This window comes from Emys orbicularis, chromosome 5 (genome assembly GCF_028017835.1).
Source record: "Emys orbicularis isolate rEmyOrb1 chromosome 5, rEmyOrb1.hap1, whole genome shotgun sequence".
Taxonomy (NCBI): Eukaryota; Metazoa; Chordata; order Testudines; family Emydidae; genus Emys; species Emys orbicularis.
This window is the reverse complement of record NC_088687.1, coordinates 92,885,058-92,895,369: the sequence shown is the minus strand read 5'-3', so window position 1 is coordinate 92,895,369 and position 10,312 is coordinate 92,885,058.

The window sequence follows — 10,312 nt, the reverse complement described above, 5'->3', positions numbered from 1 at the left end:
GTGATGGGTGCTCCCCACGTCACTCAGAGGAAGTAAGAAAGCGTTAGTGCCACAAGCCCTAACCCACTTTCATACTCACACACGCTCTACCCAAGGCTGACCAAGCCTGGGGGTAACGTAAGAAGAAGGGAGGGGCAGGAGAGGGTGGATGGGAATTCTGTCCTGTGTGCACAGGTCGTCCAGGGTCCGCTGCGATCTCCGAATTGCTCCAGCTCTCAGGAGGGTTTTTAAGTCCAGGGTTCCTCTGGGGGTGTTTTTGTTCTGCGACCTCTGTTCCTGGTGTTCTTTGTACCAGTCCAAACCGGCTTTCTGTGGTCTCAACTTTCCCAAAACACACCAGCTCCAGGGACGCACATCTCTGCTCCCCCCCCCCCCCCCATTGTCTCGCCTGTGTTTTCCATCTCTGCAGCCCTGGTTCAATGTACTTTTTCTTTTCTCATGGCTGTCTGTGGCTGAGTGAGAGATAAACGCAGCTGCAGATTTCTTGTCTAGGGCTGTGACCTTGGACTGGGGCCAGTATAGCGTCTTATGGACTGAGCTAGCTAGCTACAGTGTTGAGTTAACCCGTTCTCTGCTCTCTTCCTCCTTTCCCTTTGGCCTTTTGCAACCTGCAACATTCCACACTCACACCTTTGACTCTTCCCAAAATGCCCTGCGATGCTTGCAACAGCTTTAGTAATATACAATGATGACCTACCTCCCCCAGGGGGACCCCTTGAGGGAGGGGGCCATTGGGGTGTGACAGATCTACAGTATGTACAATCTGAACTGTACGTGGTATTAAAGACCTCAGTTAAAATGCAAGAACTGCTGATGTTTAACATTTGTATATTTGACATTCATGTTTAATATTTAAACCACTTTCATTGCTGTTATGTAGCAAGCCAAAATGTGTGCCTGTATTTTATATGTAACACACACATGTATGTAGGGAAGGGAAATTGCCCAAAGTGAGGAGAAACCACTGTATTTCATGTTTTAACTAATATTTTAAAAGAAAACTATACTCCTCCCCCACACACCGTGACCATTAAATCTATTAAAAGAAGCGAACTGTTAAGGAATATGGTGCATTGCCTCTAAATATTTTCCTATGGATAATTTTGAAAGTAGTTGGTATTCTTAGAGGAGAGTGAGTATGGGATTAATGGGGAGAGGAAACCAGGATATTTTGAATATAAGGATAAGGGACCCCCACTTATGACTGTTTCATTTTTTGCTAATATATATTTATCTGTTTCAATTCACATCTTTCAGAAATACCAAATACAATAGAAGGTTGAGAAATCTCTTTGATGGGAAGGATGGGTATTCCACTGGCTGACGCTCATTCTCAGTAGCAGAAATAAATCTACTTTTTAGGCAATAGAAGTCAGTGGCTGTGTTTGACCAGCTTGTTGGGGAGCTTGTTGGAACAGGAATGTCTCCATGCTGATTCTTTGTATAAGCAGTCTGTACCTCAGGGTCTGAGGAAAGATTGGGTTACTGTTTTTTTAGAGCGGAACGGCCTTATGACTGAAACCACAAGGATGCAGGGGAGAACAGGCAAACTCTCACCCTTAGACACTTTGGATTTGTTTGGTATCTCTTTAAAACAGAATCCAGTCTCTGAGCTGGTGGTGGCGGCGGATCCACAAGCAAGCATGCAGGAGAGTGTGTAGATGTTCATAGCACAGAGGGGCTGCAGTTGGTGAACACACCTAGCCAGCAAAGGGATTCCTGTAAGCAGGGAGGTTCAGTTTTCAACCTTCTAGGAGAAAGGTCGGGAGAGGGGAAGGACCCAATCTGCTGAAGGGAAGAATGAGTGTACAGCCTTGAAATTGTTAGCAGATGAGAATTTGAAAGCTAGTGTCTGGGTTGATACAATCTACCTGGCTGACAAGGGAGGGGGAAGATTTGCTCCATAGCTGGTAGCAATGAGGACACACCTGGTCAGCCAAGGGATTCAGTGAGACAAGAGGCATGGTATGACCAAGATACTTATAAACACTGACTTGTAACAAATTTGGTGTTACTGTTAAGGTTTAACCTTCTAATGTATTTGATTTTGATGTCAACCCTGGTAAAAAGGTCAAAGTGTATGACTGATACAAAGCCTGTAAACATATTGGGAATAATACCTAAAATCACATTGTATGCTAGAGAGCTTTATGATAGTGAAATGTTACAACCGATACCTGTAAGCAATTGTGAAACTTGGCAATGCAGAGAAACCTTTATAAATGTAGTCTGCTGTATAGAGAAGGAAACTGAGGCACACTACCACATTGCTGTCATGGCTAAATGCCAAGGTAATTATACCCTTGAGAGCATTAATGTCTATATTGATGTAACAGAGAGAGAATACTTTCAGAAAATGAAGGTAGCTGTATATAAAGAGCCTGATTTAGTCAGACATGATTTTGATAAACTATTTCTGTTGTACACTAATACTTGTGATGGAAACTGAAAGTGCAGTAATATAGGTCCTAGAATGGAAAATTCTTGTGATGCATTCAGCGGTGTCGAGGAACACCCCTTTCTTCATCAATTTTGTGTGGGGTGTGTGACGCTGTATGGATTCTGGGAGACACTTGAGGATATTATGAATATTAATATTGTAAAACTGCAATGAGTTGTGCCAGATATGCCACGTAAGTTATCTGCAAAAATGTTATAGTTTGCCAAATACAATAATCTCATGTATGTGTTTGTATCACATTTGTATTTTGGGTTATAGATATGTATCTATGTCTGTATTACAAAACTTGTGCTATGCTTCTGGGTGACATCCCCAGACAGTTTGGGCATCAGCTCTGCCTAGCCTAGGAGTCCAACCCCTCACACAATGCACTCCTTTTAGATGGGCCTATTAAGGACCATCAGCTATACAATTGACCCATTGAGAGAAGTCAGAGGATACACCTTATGACTCAGCAAGGCATGCATAGGTATGCCTATGGCCAGAAAAGGCTTCCAGGCCATGTGCTGGGCAGTTTTTGTTTGAAACAAAGGAAGCACAAGCCACATGGCAAAAGACTATAAAAGGCAGCTGCATCTTCTCCATTTTGTCTTCAATCCTGCTTCTGACCTCTCGAGGAACTTTGCTACAAACCAAAGCTCTGAACAAAGGACTGAATGACCCATCCAAGCTGTGGATGTACTCCAGATACTTGACTTAAGCCAGCAGTTTATTCCATCACTGTTACAAGCCTGAACCAAGAACTTTGGGATCAGAAGAACCTATTATTTGATGAGTCTGGTTGTAAAGAACCACTCATCTCTGAATCCAGTGTTTTTGGTGGTGATATAAGAACTGGAATGCCTGAGGAAACTGCCTTTATGTTTTCTTGTTAGCCAGTGTGGTGAAACAAGTTTACTTTTGTTGCTGGTTTGGTATATCCTATAGGTGATTAGCCACCAGTCTTGGGGTGTATCTGCCCTATTTCTCAGCAGTTCGTCCTGATTTTGGTATCCTCATTTGTGACTCACTGAGGCACGATTACAACTGGACCCAGGCTGGAAGGGTGTCTGGCCTGTGAAGAAGATTATTAGAACCATATTTAGGGTGAGAACTTACATGCAACCACTTTCTTTAGTGTATTAAGCTTAGTTTGCGTGCTCTGTTTTATTTTCTTAGTAATCTGCCTCGTTCTGTCTGCTATCTCCTTAACTACTTAAAATATACTTGTTATAGTTAATAAATTTATTTCTGGTTTACAATATAACCCAGTTTATGTGATTTCTAACTGGGGGGCAAGAAGTTGTGTATACCCTCTTCCACATTGAGAGAAGAGGTGAATTTCATATAATTTTGGGGTTGTACTCCAAGGGGGGGTGTGTGGACATCTGGGTGCTGTGGCAAGCCCTTAAACTGAGCCTTTTCAGAGGGGATTTCTGTCTCTCTGTGCAGCTGGGTGTGGCCCTGCCTGTGTGCTTGGCTGGAAAAGGCTGGGGAGCCAAGACCAGCTAAAAGGGAGCCCAGGCTGGCAGAATTAAAAATTTTATTAAGATGATGTTCACTATTTTTTTTTTAACAGAGTTTGAGCATAGAAGTTTCTGGTTATCAGGGAATAACATACAGATTATAGAGGGTGCAAAGTTTGGTTTAAGATAAGGTGGCATGAGGAATACATAATCTGCAATATCCCCGATTGGGGGTAAAAGGTTGATGGGTCAAAGTACAGACATTGAGATATGAGGGTATGAAGTTCATAAAGTGGCTATGTTCGGGTGTGGATTATAATGAGTGGATATGATAATGAGGATGGATTGACCCTCATTTGGTGAGATTTAATGTTTAGGGAGTGTGACGTTGTGCAGTCTATATGGTTTTATAAAAACATGATAATAAGTGAATATAATGTAACTGGGATAGTTTTATAAAAATTTGATAATAAGTGACTATAATGCAAATGGGATATGCTTCGTGCAAAAGGTCTCTTGTAAGGTATCATTACAAAGCTTATAATCTACTGAGTATGATCATCTGATTTGTATAAATGTACCACTCTTGTATCTAAAACTAGAAATATAAAATCTAACTCTGAGGGCCTATTGTAATTATTTAAAGTGTGGGCCATTAATGATGGTTTGGAATCTTGATGACTCCCATTGTCTGCAGATGGCTGTTTACCTGTGAGTCTTCCTGTATATTTGTGTGCTGGCAAGTGAGTAATGAAGTCTTGCAGTGACATGTGATCATGTCACCTGAACTGGAATCCATCTTTAACCTGGTGCTTTTCCAGTGAGGGGGGGTGGAAACCCAGAGGGACAAAGGGTTCCCGCTTTATGCAAAAGATATATAAAGGGGTGGAACAGAAGAGAGAGAGAGAGAGAGAGGAGCCATCATGAAGAATCCCCTAGCTATCACCTGAACTGGAACAAGAGCTGTACCAGGGGAAAGAATTGTGCCCAGGCCTGGAAGGTGTCCAGTCTGAGAAAAACTTACTGAAGCATCTCTGAGGGTGAGATTATCTGTATTTAGTTTGATTAGACGTAGATTTGCGCATTTTATTTTATTTTGCTTGTGACTTACTTTGTTCTGTCTGTTACTACCTGGAACCACTTAAATCCTACTGTCTGTATTTAATAAAATCACTTTTTATTTAGTAATTTACTCAGAGTATGTATTAATACCTGGGGGAGCAAACAACTGTGCATATCTCTCTATCAGTGTTATAGAGGGCGAACAATTTATGAGTTTACTCTGCATAAGCTTTATGCAGGGTAAAACGGATTTATCTGGGTTTAGACCCCATTGGGAGTTGAGCATCTGAGTGCTAAAGATAAGCACACTACTGTGAGCTGTTTTCAGGTAAACTTGCAGCTTTGGGACAAGTGATTCAGACCCTGGGTCTTCGTTGAAGCGGACTGGAGTGTCTAATTCAGCAAGACAGGGTGCTGGAGTCCTGAGCTGGCAGGGAAAACAGGAGCAGGGGTAGTCTTGGTACATCGGGTGGCAGCTCCCAAGGGGGTTTCTGTGATCCAACCCGTCACAGGGAGTTTATGGTTCCAGTTCATATGATCCAACGGAGAAGGTCACTTGGTCCCTTTCTCGTAGTGGGAGAATGATGTCACTCTGGCTCACGCCTCCTGGTACTGTCGGTGGCCGGTGATGTGCTCGATGTAGATGTCCCTGGACCATCGGATGGCGTCTGAGACCATGAGGCGCCGCATGAGACGTGCGTAGCGTCGACCGATCCCACAGGTCCGCAGCACACGCTCGTGGTATCGCAGCACACCAGGTGACTCTCCCGGGGGTCCAACCCCTCACATAGTGCACTCCTTTTAGAAGAATCACATCCGTCCTGGATGATTTGATTCTTATAAGCGTTTGATTCTTACATGTGGAATTGCAAAGAATGGATGAAATTGACTGTTATTTTTTAAACTAGCTTTTTTTATTCAATTGAGAAACATCTCATTTACTGTAATTAAATGATTTAGACTTTAAACATACTCAACGGGGAACAAAACCATACCAACATTCTAACTGAACAACAGGCTATTAATCATTTTATTATCCAATTATTTAGCTGGTGTTTTTATTCAAGGCAATTATTAATACTGTACAGCATGTTACAACTTTACACAAAGTGTGAGTTAGTGAAGCTATATAACCTCTTAAGGTAAAGATACAAAGATACAAATTTTAAAATCTCACATATAAACTGCAACAAACATAACATATGAAAGTTCATTACACAGACTTTTGTAGCATAAATATAAATTGTTTAACAGTATTGACTCACATTAATATTTATTTTAGTGTCACCATCTGTCACCGGAGTGGTACATCTGGCACAATGCAGTGGCGTGGTCACTGATTACAAACTTGTCCAGTGTTCCCTGGATCACTGCACAACCCACAACATTGTTAACTTCCTTTTCAATGCAATGTAGGTTAAAATCATCGAAGCCCCTGTATAATAGGCCATTTGTCAAAGTTTTCATCACATCCTTCATCTGGGTCAAGGATGGAACGATTACCTTGTCACCATGAGTCCGCTTCTGCATTGTTTTCGGGTTTCACTTCAAACTGATCTCTGATCTCAGTCACAATGTCCTCTTCAGAGACAGGTTGTATAACAAAAGCATTGTCATTGATGTCTATCCACTCTTGGTGGTTCAACAACAATTGCTTCCTCTATGGGTGCTATGACCAGACTTCCTTTTTTCCAGCAATTGCGGATTGTTTAAGCATCAATGTCAGTCTAAGCATTTGCAAGCACTAGAATGGCATCTAAAACAGTGGTTTTCAAACTTTTTTTCTGGTGACCCAGTTGAAGAGAATTGTTGATGCCCGTGACCCAATGGAGCTGGGGATGAGAGGTTTCGGGTGTGGGAGGGGCTCAGGGCTGGGGCAGAGGATTGGGGCACAGACTTACCTCGGGTGGCTCCAGGTCAGCGGCGCAGCAGGGGTGCTAAGGCAGGCTTCCTGCCTGTCCTGGCACCGTGGACCACGTTGTGCCCCAGAAGCGGCAAGCAGCAGGTCCAGCTCCTAGGCGGAGGCGTGCAAGTGGCTCTGCGTGGGTCTCACCTAACCCTAACCCCCCCCCATCCCCAGCTCTCATTGGCTGGAAACCGGCCAATGGGAGTGCGGAGCCAGTGCTCGGGGCAGGGGCAGTGCACAGAGCTCCGTGGCAACCCCGCCTAGGAGCCGGACCTGCTGCTGGTCGCTTCTGGGGCGCAGCGCGGTGTTGTAACAGGTAGAGATTAGCCTGCCTTAGCCGGGCAGCACTGCCGACGGGACTTTTAATGGCTTGGTCAGCAGTGCTGACCAGCTCTGCCATGACCCAGTGCCTTACATTCCGTGACCCAGTACTGGGTCGCGACCCACAGTTTGAAAACCACTGATCTAAAAGACTGATCTTCCTGGCAATTTCCACAGAAGTGGCTTTGCTGTTCTCATCATCGATATGGTATAACACCCTGTGCAGGGGCGGCGAGTTGTATGAGCCCGTGGTGCCCGGGCTCTATCAAATTCAGGGCCCGGGCGGCCCAGCTCCACCAATGTTCGGGGCCGGGTCTCTCCCCTGGCCCCACCTGCCACCCCCGCGCACCTCCCCCGAGCATCCCCCGGCCCCGCCTGCCGCCACCAAGCGTCCCTGCCTGCCCTGGGCAGCGGGCGGCTGCCCCCTGCAGCTTCGTGCTGTGCTCCCTCGCTGGCTGCTGCTGGCTACAAGGGAGTAGTGCCGAGGGCAGGCTTGCTGCACCTGCGGAGGGAGGAGGCACATAGCAGCTCTCCCCCCCCCACCCCCAGCAGGCGACTCTGAGTTGGGGGGGGGCGGGGCTTATCCTGGCTGGACCTCCTGAGCAACAGCCTGGGGGGCTTTGGTGAGTGTCGTGCGGGGGGAACAGGGAGGGGCCCCTCTCCCCCGGAGCTCGCTGCTGCCGGCGGGGAGGGCTGAGGGGAATCCTCCTCTCTGGCCCCCTGCCCCAGGCTTGGGGCAGCCTGCCTGCTGCACCCCAAACTCCTCATCCCTGGCCCAGCCCCATGCCCTGCATCCCCTCCCGCACCCCAACCCTCTGTCCCAGCCCAGAGCCCACACCCAGCACCCAAACTCCTTCCCAGAGCCCGCACCCAAACTCTCTCCCAGAGCCTGCACCCCAAACCCCCTCCTGCACCCAAACTCCTTCCCAGAGCCCACACCCCTCCTGGACCAAACTCTCTCCCAAAGCCTGCAACCCAAACCTCCTCCTGCACTCCAACCCCCTGCCCCAGCCCAGAGCCTGCGCCCAGCATCCAAACTTCCTCCCAGAGCCTGCACCCCAAACCCCCTCCCGCACCCAAACTCCCTCCCAGAGCTTTAGGCAGGTGTGTGTGGGGGGGGGAGGGGCGGAACTTGGATCCATTCTGGACACCACCAAAAATTATACAAACCTGCCATCCCTGACCCTGTGAGCCATTTGCTTGCGAAAGTACATCTTGGCAGTTCTGATAATTCCCTGATCACATGGCTGAAGGATAGAAGTTGTGTTCTTTGGGAGGAATTCAAGTCGGATATTCCTCAGTGCTACATCTTTCGTCACATGGGCTGTGCAGTTGTCCACTCCACAAGTAGCAAAATCTTTCTCCTTTCCAGGCCCAACTTTTGATCCCAGTCGTTCAGCCACTCACTGAATAGATAGCCTGTCATCCAAGCAGATGCATTGGCAGCAGAGTGGCTGCAAGATGTCTCACATTTTTCAAACACTGGATTTTGACTTTTCCTGATGATGAGGTCCTTTTTCTTACCAATCATGGAACAGATGAACAGAGCAGTAATTATTTCTTTAGACTTCTTTCCTCCTTTTTTATTGTCTGATTTAAAGATAAAAGTGCCATCAGGCAGGGCTTGAAAGTAAATTCTACTTTCATCTGCATTCCAAATGTCTTCTTCAGCAGAGTCCTGTCTTGTTTCAATCCGCTCATTTTCTAACCATTCTTTGTGTACCCTAATGTCTGCATCTTTGGCTTCTCCAGGCATTTTCTTAAAAACAATCCCCTGTTGTTTTTTAAAGAGCTCAAATCAGCCAGTGTTGGCCTTGAAGTCAGTAACACCCAGGGCTGCTGCCAGTTCTACTTTTTGCATCACCAATGGTCCACTTAGCGGGCATTTCTCTCTCTGGAATTTCTGATCCGCTTTATAAGCGCCACCTCAACCATAGGTGCCCTTGCCTGACCTCATTCTTTTTCTGTCTCCTTCATTTTGTATGATGCTCTCCCTGGCTTTGAGAATCTTAGACAATGTAGGTTGTGGACTGCCCAATTTCTGAGCTGCTTCTCTTTGGCTGGTTTTGGGAAGACTATGGTGGGACTCTAGAAGGTGGCATTTTCCATCTGCAGAAAGTATCTTTCTTTTTCCTGCCACGTTGACTCACACATAATGGACATAGGAGATGGAAGTGTTGAGAGTCTCTGGGTTAGGCTAAAAGGGGTAAAAAACAAGACTCATGCTAGGAGTCTACTACAGGCCACCTAACCAGGTGGAAGAGGTGGATGAGGCTTTTTTTAAACAACTAACAAAATCATCTAAAGCCCAAGATTTGGTGGTGATGGGGGACTTCAACTATCCGGATATATGTTGGGAAAATAACACAGCAGGGCACAGACTATCCAACAAATTCTTGGACTGCATTGCAGACAACTTTTTATTTCAGAAGGTTGAAAAAGCTACTAGGAGGGAAGCTGTTCTAGACTTGATTTTAACAAATAGGGAGGAACTCGTTGAGAATTTGAAAGTAGAAGGCAGCTTGGGTGAAAGTGATCATGAAATCATAGAGTTTGCAATTCTAAGGAAGAGTAGAAGGGAGAACAGCAGAATAGAGACAATGGATTTCAGGAAGGCAGATTTTGGTAAGCTCAGAGAGCTGATAGGTAAGGTCCCATGGGAATCAAGACTGAGGGGAAAAACAACTGAGGAGAGTTGGCAGTTTTTCAAAGGGACACTATTAAGGGCCCGAAAGCAAGCTATTCCGCTGGTTAGGAAGGATAGAAAATGTGGCAAAAGACCACCTTGGCTTAACCACGAGATCTTGCATCATCTAAAAAATAAAAAGGAGTCATATAAAAAATGGAAACTAGGACAAATTACAAAGGATGAATATAGGCAAACAACACAGGAATGCAGGGGCAAGATTAGAAAGGCAAAGGCACAAAATGAGCTCAAACTAGCTACAGGAATAAAGGGAAACAAGAAGACTTTTTATCAATACATTAGAAGCAAGAGGAAGACCAAAGACAGGGTAGGCCCACTGCTTAGTGAAGAGGGAGAAACAGTAATAGGAAACTTGGAAATGGCAGAGATGCTTAACGACTTCTTTGTTTCGGTCTTCACCGAGAAGTCTG